We start from the raw sequence: 9400 nt of genomic DNA, 5'->3' as shown, positions 1-9400 counted from the left end.
AACGTATTGCTTCGTACTTAGAAGGGAGATTAAGATGTAACATTTTATTCACGCAGAAATGTTTTCACTTTCCTTCAACAATACCATGTACAATGGGCAATGTTATCATCTTCAGAACAACATTTCATACATTTAACCTAAACGTGGTGGTTGAATTTATTTAACTGTCTTGGCGCTAGAAATGTACGGTTACATTCGTTTAAACAGCAGCTCTGTCACATTAAGAGATTGAACACTTGGAAAGCCAGGAATTGGGATTTCCAGATCAGGTCAGGAAAATCCACTTGCCATTTACTCAATAAGGGCATCCAACGCGGGTTAGTTTGTAGTTCCACTAAAGGAATAGAAATAGTCACTTTAGGTGTGAAACCAAGTTGCAATGAAGCTTTTATATTAGATTCCAATGGATAAGTCATAAACAATTGTGGGTTCATTTTAAAGCAGCAGTCCAAGCTGCCGTTTCAAAAAAAAATATGTAATATGTGCATCAATACAATCCACACAATGATAAGTAATTAGATAAGTTGCCGATCGATCTGTTCTCCTGCGATCGATCGCGTAGATTCGGCTCGGGGGCTCACTAAATAACTGCAGAGGAGAATTCTGCAGTCTGTGTGACTTTGTAAATGGTTGCTATAGAAACAAAAAAGGCTTGTTACATTATACTACATTACAAATGTCATTCAGAGTTGTTGTTTTTTTTAAATATTACAAGTATTTTCTCATAGTACAGTAGAGGCAACGTTTATTCTAACATTTGCTGTAAACTAGCCGGGTTACATTCTGGGTATGTGCTGGGTATGTGCTGGGTATGTTCTGGGCTAGTTTGAGGCACGTTTAAGGCATTTCTGCATTGACTAACGACCCATAGGATTAACACAGCAGGGATCCCTGGGAGTCCAATTCAGTTTGAATGGGACTGCCAGGGACCCCCGCTGTTAATCTGATAGGCCATTAATCAATGCAGAAATGCTGGGGCTAGTTTAAGGAAAGTTTAAGGCATGTATTTAGAATGTACCTGGGTGTTTCCTGGGTTTTTTGGGGAATTGCCACTGGTTTTTGTTCGAATAAGAGTTGCCTCTACTGTACATAACTGATTTATTTAAAAAAAAATACACATAGGATATTGATTGGTCTGCAGATTTAAGCAACGAGTTTACATAGCATTGGACTTATAAAAAAAAAGTTGATATTAGGTCATTGAAATGGGGCTTTAAGCTGTTCAAATATGGGACCTACCAGCTGATCTGATATAATACAGGCCGATTAATTGACTTTCCATTTCAAGATTTGAAAAATTCTGATTATTCAATAATCCAATCTCTGCAATACTGTATCTAGTTAATGAGGAGGAGTTTTGAAGTGTGCGTTTAAACCATCCTCTTGAATCATTTGTAACGTAAATATGCTAATTTTATGTTTTTTATTATTCCAAATAAAATTGGGGAATCTCTTGCTAATCCTGGGAATGTCTTTTTATCTTAAAAGTAGAGGTAACAGTTGTAATAAATAAATACGCTTTGGGAAAGAGACCATTTAAATTAAAGCACTGATATGGATTTAAATTGTCAAAATTATATTTTGGGGATTGTCCTGTTCCCTGTTCAGCCAGATAATGTTGAATTTAGAGAAAAGTATTTTGTATCCCAAGAGACTGAAACTTAGTCAATTCTTGCACTAGCACCGAAATTTGAACAGAAGACTAGTACAGTGGGTCACCAGCATATACGGCTAATTTAAGTTCTTGTTTCCTAAATCTTAATCTACGAACTATACTCATGAGAGAAACAGCTGTGAGTGTATTGATCAATACAACCCTGAGGAAGCTCACACCTGGGTCAAGTGAAACGCGTAGGGTGGTCCTTTTCCTGCCTGCTGTGGGGTATACGCCGTTCGTTGTGAGTCCCCTGCTGCTGAACCGCAGAGCTCTCTCCTGTCTGTGCCCCTGCCGTCGGACGCAGCCTGTGTGCACAACCCGGAAGCGCCGTGGAGCCAGAAAGACAGAGAGAAGCCGGTTAACATCTTCCTGCCTGAGGGACAGAACGCAGCGCCGCCACTACAGGACCCAGAGTGGTCAAACTGCTTTTACCTTACTGGGAGCATGCGAGTTACCTGTAGCTCACTGCTTACTGTATGTCTTTTTAATATAAATTGATCTGCACCGTGCACATCTCTCTTTTCTCTTATATACCCATGGAACGTCCCACCTAAATCTACCAGCATCTCCTACCATATACCGGATTTATCTGAGACACGCTTGATTTCACCTACCCCATGGGTAGGCATTTGGAAGTTGGATTTATATAAGATCTTTGCTTCTAGTACGTCTGCACTATTGTATGCTGTGTTCCTTTTTTTCACATACCACTGAGAGTACCTTGCGCTGGATTCAGCCTGTGTAATCAGTTATCTTGTAGCAGCATATCTAATTCCCGTGTCCATATTTTATGTCTTTATGTGGTTTGCATGTTGATCGATCTCTTTTATACTTTCAGAAAGCGGATGTAACTCGCAATACCAATTTCGCCCCTCTTTATGTCAGGGGTGAGCAAACTTTTTACAACGAGCCCCCGATTTCCTCCGTGATATTAGTCGGGCCCCCCTGCCTGATGTAATCCAAATCACATAACTTTTTTTAATTAATCGGTATAACATTTTTAAACCAGTTAGACTGCAGTCCCAGTCATGAGTGTGACACGTGCGCCCGGTGGGGGGGGGGGGGTCGCGTGCACAGCGCTAACCGCGATCTGCGGTCACAGGAGAGAGGGAGAGGTTGCGACGGGAGGGGGCGTGTTTCGGGTTTTTGCGGGGGCGTGGCCATGACCTCATGCGGCTGGTTCGCCCTCATTTGAGTGTGTGGATTCTTGCAGTACAGCGCGGCTGCTGAGTGTGCGCCGACGCATGTACTCGGCCCTGAGTGACTGGGGGGCCGGTGTTTGTGCGCACAGTGCACGCCGAGGCGTGCGCTCTGGCAGTCACTGGGACCGCAGCCTAAAACATGACAAATATTATAGCTTTGTTTTAAATAAATCAGCATAGTAGTATGAGATCATATACTGACGGCAATTTTTTCCCCGCCTCCATTATCTCCCCCAACTTGCATCTATTACCACAATGCTTCACCCTGCGCCCCCCCCCCCTACAAAATCTTGCACCCCCCCAGTTTGCGCACCCCTGATTTAGGTGGTGTTAAAAAATATCCACGTTTTTAGAAGGGATTTGCATAACGGAGCTACGAGAATAGAAGTTGTGCGCAAAAAATGTGAGTTGGAGGCTTTTTTTTAAGAAACCGATCGGATTATCAGAGCAAGAGTGAAACTGCTTCTAAAGTAGCCGTTTAGACAGGGTTTGGGCATGTGATTAGGGATTACAGAAAAGCAAAGCCTGCCAGTCCACTTCTAAAGTGCACTTTAGAAGAGGTTTGTCACACTTCGGAGCTACCAGAATAGTCTCCTATATCTGGGCCCAATCTTTCCAGATGAGAGAATTTGGTGTCTCTTGGCAGGAGAATTGGTTCCCCCCACATTTAAGAATGTTATTCTACTCATGCAAATCACAGCAAGGGGGCAAACCAAATGATGGGGGTGACGAAACATACCTCAGTACACCATTTGTACTGAGGAACAGGAACCTAATGAACATAGAAATACATTTAGATTATACAGGCATACCCCGCATTAACGTACGCAATGGGATCGGAGCATGTATGTAATGTAATTAAACTGAAGCACTACCTTTTTTCCACTTATCGATGCATGTACTGTACTGCAATCGTCATATACGTGCATAACTGATGTAAATAACGCATTTGTAACAGGCTATAGTCTCCCCGCTTGAGCACTGCTTCGGTACCGGTAGGGAGCCGATATTGCTGTTCATGACGTTCTGACTGGCGCATGCGTGAGCTGCCGTTTGCCCATTTGGCGATATGTCCTTACTCGCGAGTGTACTTAAAGTGGGTGTCCTTAAACCGGGGTATGCCTATACAATGCATTCTTTAAGAAAAGTAATATATAGCAAAATGATAGCATTTTCATTTTAAGTCAGTCTTTCCTCTGCATATTTTATTTATTTATTTTCTAGCAGCCTGTCTCTTCATCACGTAGTTATTCAGGAATCTTCATTCAGGTACTTTAATATTCTCCCTCAGGCACCTCATCTTCAACAAGACATTGTGCTTCCTATGGCGGCTCAGCTGATAGAGCGCCCTCTTCAGCAGATCCTTAGAGAATAGCCGGGTACTCTCAGGAAACTGTGATTCCCTTCCTAACCAATGCGGGGCAAACGGAAGTAAATTCTCTACGTTTTTTGCTCGAATCTGCTGAAAAACCTTGAAAAAGGAGAAAAGTATTCTCCTAGTGCGCTGGTCTCTTAATTTTCTATAGACCTGTAGCATCGCCACTTTATCTGGAAAATGTAGAACTTTCGCCAAAAATGATCTGGATCGTGGAGTTTTGTAGAGGTGAATCCTTTCTAGGCCAATTCTATGCGCCCTTTCGGTTTTTACGAGTAAACGGTTTTCCTCCGACTTCGGTGGTTTTGGAAGAGTTGTAGATACATAGGAACGTGTAATTCCCACAATGGGACTGTTGTTCTGTCTGGAGCTGTCCAGATTGTCAACTTTCATCGCAAGTTGAGCATTTTGCCCTTTTCAGCTCATCAATTCATAAGGCCTGAGTAAGGGATTCTGCATTAGAAATTCTGCTAGTATGATCAGCTGTATGTTTTGCAATCCCAGCTAAACCCCATTTTAATTCTGGAATGTTCACTCGGTATTGAAGGCCAAATAATATATTTTAACCGCTCATCCTTTTGTAAAATGTAGATAGTTAGGTATTTTCATAACAATAGGGGGCATGAGGATAGTTTACGAGCACACACAAATTTTTATCCAAGAGGGATAAAAGAAGATTCCTCTTGTTGCACTCTCTATTATATCATTTATGCAAAACAAATGTGCTTTTTTTCTTTCCGCCATATGAGCTCTTAAATCGGTACAGACTATTACAACCAAAAAATAAAAAAGTTTTATTACATCAAAAAATTATAAGGTGACTGAAAAATATACAGTGATCAAAAAAGGGTTAAAAAGTCCTCTCACATGGGGGTAGAGTGGTAAGAGACTCTATATTTATTTTCAGACTATAAAACACATTAATATGTGTGTCTGTTAATTTGAATCCACTCTGACAGCTCAGTATAATAATAGATACAATATAGTAATTTCTAACAGCTCAGTATACTGTAAATACTTGTTGGCACTTGGTTAAATACACATCTAGATAAAAAGTATCAAATCACGCAATAGAGATATATATATAGATATGTAACATAAAGATTAATTTATGATCAATATATATGTGGCTAAATGGCTATTAGCCTATGATAAAGTCAAAGTCCGCAGATGTATTCAAGAGCCATATAACATATATATAGTCTCCTTGATTAAATCTCCTATGGTGATCTAATGTTATCCTGATGTCTCACAGAGACCAAAATAGAACCAGAGGAATGGTAAGTAACACATTCACATAATATATATATAGGTGGAAGTGTCTGGCTAAACATAATTGTATTCATTAAGCAGTATAATATAAACACTTATGGTCTCAGCGGACCCAGAATGTGCATAACCAAGATGATTACACTTAAAAGGTCACGGCGGACCTATAGACATGGTAATCCCCAAAACAACTTCTATTCAAGGGTCACAGCGGACCGCGGATGGCATATTATTAAGGGTTTTCCGTGCCTAAGACATGGTATACAGTTTCCCCAGAAGTGTGGAAGGTATGGTGTCTTAGCACTAGTATACTGGCCGTGTTCCTTCGACTGAGGTGTCGCCCCTCTGTGACGTCGGACTCGACGTATGACGCGTTTCGCGTGATTGACACGCTTCTTCAGAAAGGAGGAGTCTAACTTCCCGATCAAGTTGCCTGGCTTTTATACCCTCTATGGCTGGGGGTGTATCATTCTATTCTCCAATCAGGGCTGGTTTAAAAGTGAAATGAATAATGAAGTTGTTTCTTTTTAGAATACTTTGCTGGATATTTATTGATGTATATTATTTTAAAGCTTTTTCTCTTTTCTTCCTTTCAGATCGCTACGTCTTGGTGTGGGGAGATACTTTCAGAAATCGGAGGTTCTCTGGGAGATAGGTGTTAGAGAATATGGATATATACATGGGGGTCAAAATGGATGTTATCTATGGTGAAAAATGTGAATAATGTGTTTTTTATGATCATGTGTTAATGTGTATAGGTGTAGGAGTGATACTCTCTAATTTGATTCGCCCCTAAGTGGTCAATGCGAACCAGACTAGATTAATATATTTAATAACTATCTAAAATATATGAAAATTAAATTTAAAAATATATATATATATATATAAATAAAATATAATTCTAATTAAAGTGATTTCTAAGGTTTGTTCAGCAAATATATAACTTAATTCTATAAGTGAAACAACTGCAAATTCATATACAGATGTATGTAAAGCGAATAGATTTATCTCTATATCGGATATTAGTAAGTAATATGATTTCTAAAATGTATTATATGTTATAAATAATAAATTGATATGTGATTATTATAAGTATGCTGAAGAAATAAAACCTTTGTTTAAACCATCTGGACTCTGTGTTTGTAATAGGAATATCCATGGACATTCTCTCTGTAGGAGACGTTTATCCCAGTCTCCTCCCCTTGGGCCTGGTGCCACATGTTCACTTCCAGTAAATGGGAGTGTTTAATATCTCCCTGATGTATTTCATTCACATGTTTGGCTACTGGTTTATCTCTTGTATTTCCAATGTCTCCCATATGTTCCAAAATGCTCGTTTTCAGATGTCTCTTAGTTTTTCCCACATACATTTCGCCACACTTACATGTAATTAAATAGATCACTCCCATTGTTTGACAGTTAAAGTTCTTAATATTAAATGTCTTTGATTTCATAGAATTAGTGAAGGTTTTCATTTTAGTCATAAAATTACATGCTTTACATCGAGCACATGGGTAAGACCCTATAGGTTTGTTCCCATCCATGTTTTTAAAGGTTGTGCTTTAAAGTGGCTATGTACCAAAGTATCTCTAAGCTTTTTAGCTCTCCTGTAGCCTGTTTGCGGTTGATCTTTTAATACCATTCTTAGGTCTGGATCTTCAAGGAGAATATCCCAATATTTATTAAGGATTTTTTTGACTTGGTAGGATTGGTCAGAGAAAGTGCTGATAAATCTTATGTTGTGATCAGTTTCTTGAATCCTTTTATTAGTTAGAAGTTTTGGTCTGTCCATTTGTTGCGCTTTGAAATATGCTTTTTATATTTTGTTCTTGTTTGAAATCTATTTTTCATCTCTACAGCTTGTTTTTTGTATTCAGCTGTTGTTGAGCAATTTCGACGTAATCATTGAAATTGTCCTATGGGAATATTCTCGATGATGTGCTTTGGGTGGTGGCTTTCCGCTAGAAGCAGTGTATTAGTTGCCGTCGGTTTTCGGTATATACTTGTACAGTATGTATCTCTCCTCTTTCAGATTTAAAGATAGTAATATCCAGAAATCCTACTTTATCTTTACTTATTTGATAAGTAAGTTTGAGATTATGTTCGTTGGTATTTAGTAGCTGGATAAATTCTTGGAGGAGTTTTTCTGTGCCATCCCATACCAAAAGCACATCATCGATGTATCTAAGCCATTTAATGATATGTATGGTCTTCATGGAGGAACTTCATGGAGTCATGCACCCCCCAGGGACCTTTAACATTGGAGGAAACCGGGGGTATTTGTACTACCGGAGCCAGCCGCAATACTGCAGAAAGTGCTTTGAGTTTGGGCACACACAGGAGAACTGTGATAAACAAAATGTAGCAGTTTGCCGCAAATGCAGAAAGGAGGGTCATTACGCTGCAGAGTGCAAGGAGCCCTCTAAATGTGACTTATGTGAGGAAACAGGGCACATGGCTAGAAATTGTACTAAGAAGAGGACATATGCACAGGCTGTAAGAAGAAAGGAAATTGCAGAGCGCGCAGATGAATGGGTTAATAAGTAGAGTGAATATGATCTGATGCATGGCACTGAAAGCAGGGAGGAAACGCCCGTGGAACCAGCTGCTGAGGTTCCCCCTGATGAGCCCTTAACGAGGGGAGAATCAGCAGCTGAGGAGCTGGAGGAGGAGGAGTTGCCAGATACAGGCATGGATCAGGGCCAGGCAGAAGGGGAGGTGCCTCTTACAGCAGGATTGATGGAGGATGTACAGAGAGAAGAAGATGTGGCCCTGGAAAGGGAGAAGGAAAAAGGTTCAGCAGAAAGCATGGATACGCTGGCTGCAGGAGGGCAAGAAGAGCGCCCGGGGAAAAGAAAGATGGAAAAGGAAGAAAAACATACTCCTGCAAAAGCAAGGTGCCGTGGAGGGCTGGTGGAGGATACTGTGAGCGAGGCATCAGCCAGCAGCAGGGATGAGAGGGAAGAAGTGATCAGCCAGGTGGGAAGCCTCTCACCCAGCCCTTCCACCTACTCAGGACCGCCGGATGGGCAGGCTTCTCCAGGGGGGCAAAGCACATCTTTTGTGAAAGAAGGCTTAGCAAATAACATGGTGTTGGGGTACAGTGAAGAGGTGGAGAGAGCCCCCCTCAAGGATAACCAGGACATAAGATAAGTATGGGGGGGGGGGGGTTTTCTCCACTGGTGATATTTTGTGTTTTTTGTTCTCTCAAAAAAAGCTGAATGACTTTGGTAACAGCCTCACTTACTGTGAGAAGCTTAAAAAGCCCGGCAAGGAGAGCGAGGATTTTGGACTTGGTGGCCAAGCAAAAAAATTACATTATTTGTTTGCAGGAATGTGGGATCACAGACCCACCAAGAAAAGAAGAACAGGTTTGGGGGGATTCTGTATGGTCTGGCAATAGGGAGAGCGGAAATAGTGGGATAGGGATTTTATTTAGGGGACAGGAGTTTAAAATTTGTAAATATGAAGTGATAGAACCGGGAAGGTTAATGTTTGTTTTGTTTAAGTGGAGGGGGAAATGTTTAGATTATTTCATGTTTACGCTTCGCCTGAGGAAAGGCAAAGAAGGAATTTGTTTGAAGTTTTAAAAATGTTTTTGCCAGGGAGAGTCCAAACGCTTGTGATTGGTGACTTTAACTGCATACTTAATGAGGGGACAGGGGGGGGGGACGAAGACAGGAGCAAGCCAGATGCTTCAGGGATTCTGTTGAAAAATATGTTGAATGATTTTAGTCTAAGGGATGCGTTCAAAGTGTGGGGAAAAGGGAAACAGGAGTTTACATGGGTTAGTGAGAGTGGAGGGGTAAAATCAAGGATTGATCATGTTTTTATTCCAAAGGGTGTAAAGGTGGAAGAATGGAAAGGGGTAAAAGTGCTGTTCTCAGACCATGTGTG

Source organism: Ascaphus truei (assembly GCF_040206685.1).
Source record: "Ascaphus truei isolate aAscTru1 chromosome 13 unlocalized genomic scaffold, aAscTru1.hap1 SUPER_13_unloc_4, whole genome shotgun sequence".
NCBI classification, from domain to species: domain Eukaryota; kingdom Metazoa; phylum Chordata; class Amphibia; order Anura; family Ascaphidae; genus Ascaphus; species Ascaphus truei.
The sequence above is the reverse complement of the archived record's forward strand: the minus strand, read 5'-3'. Positions refer to the sequence as shown.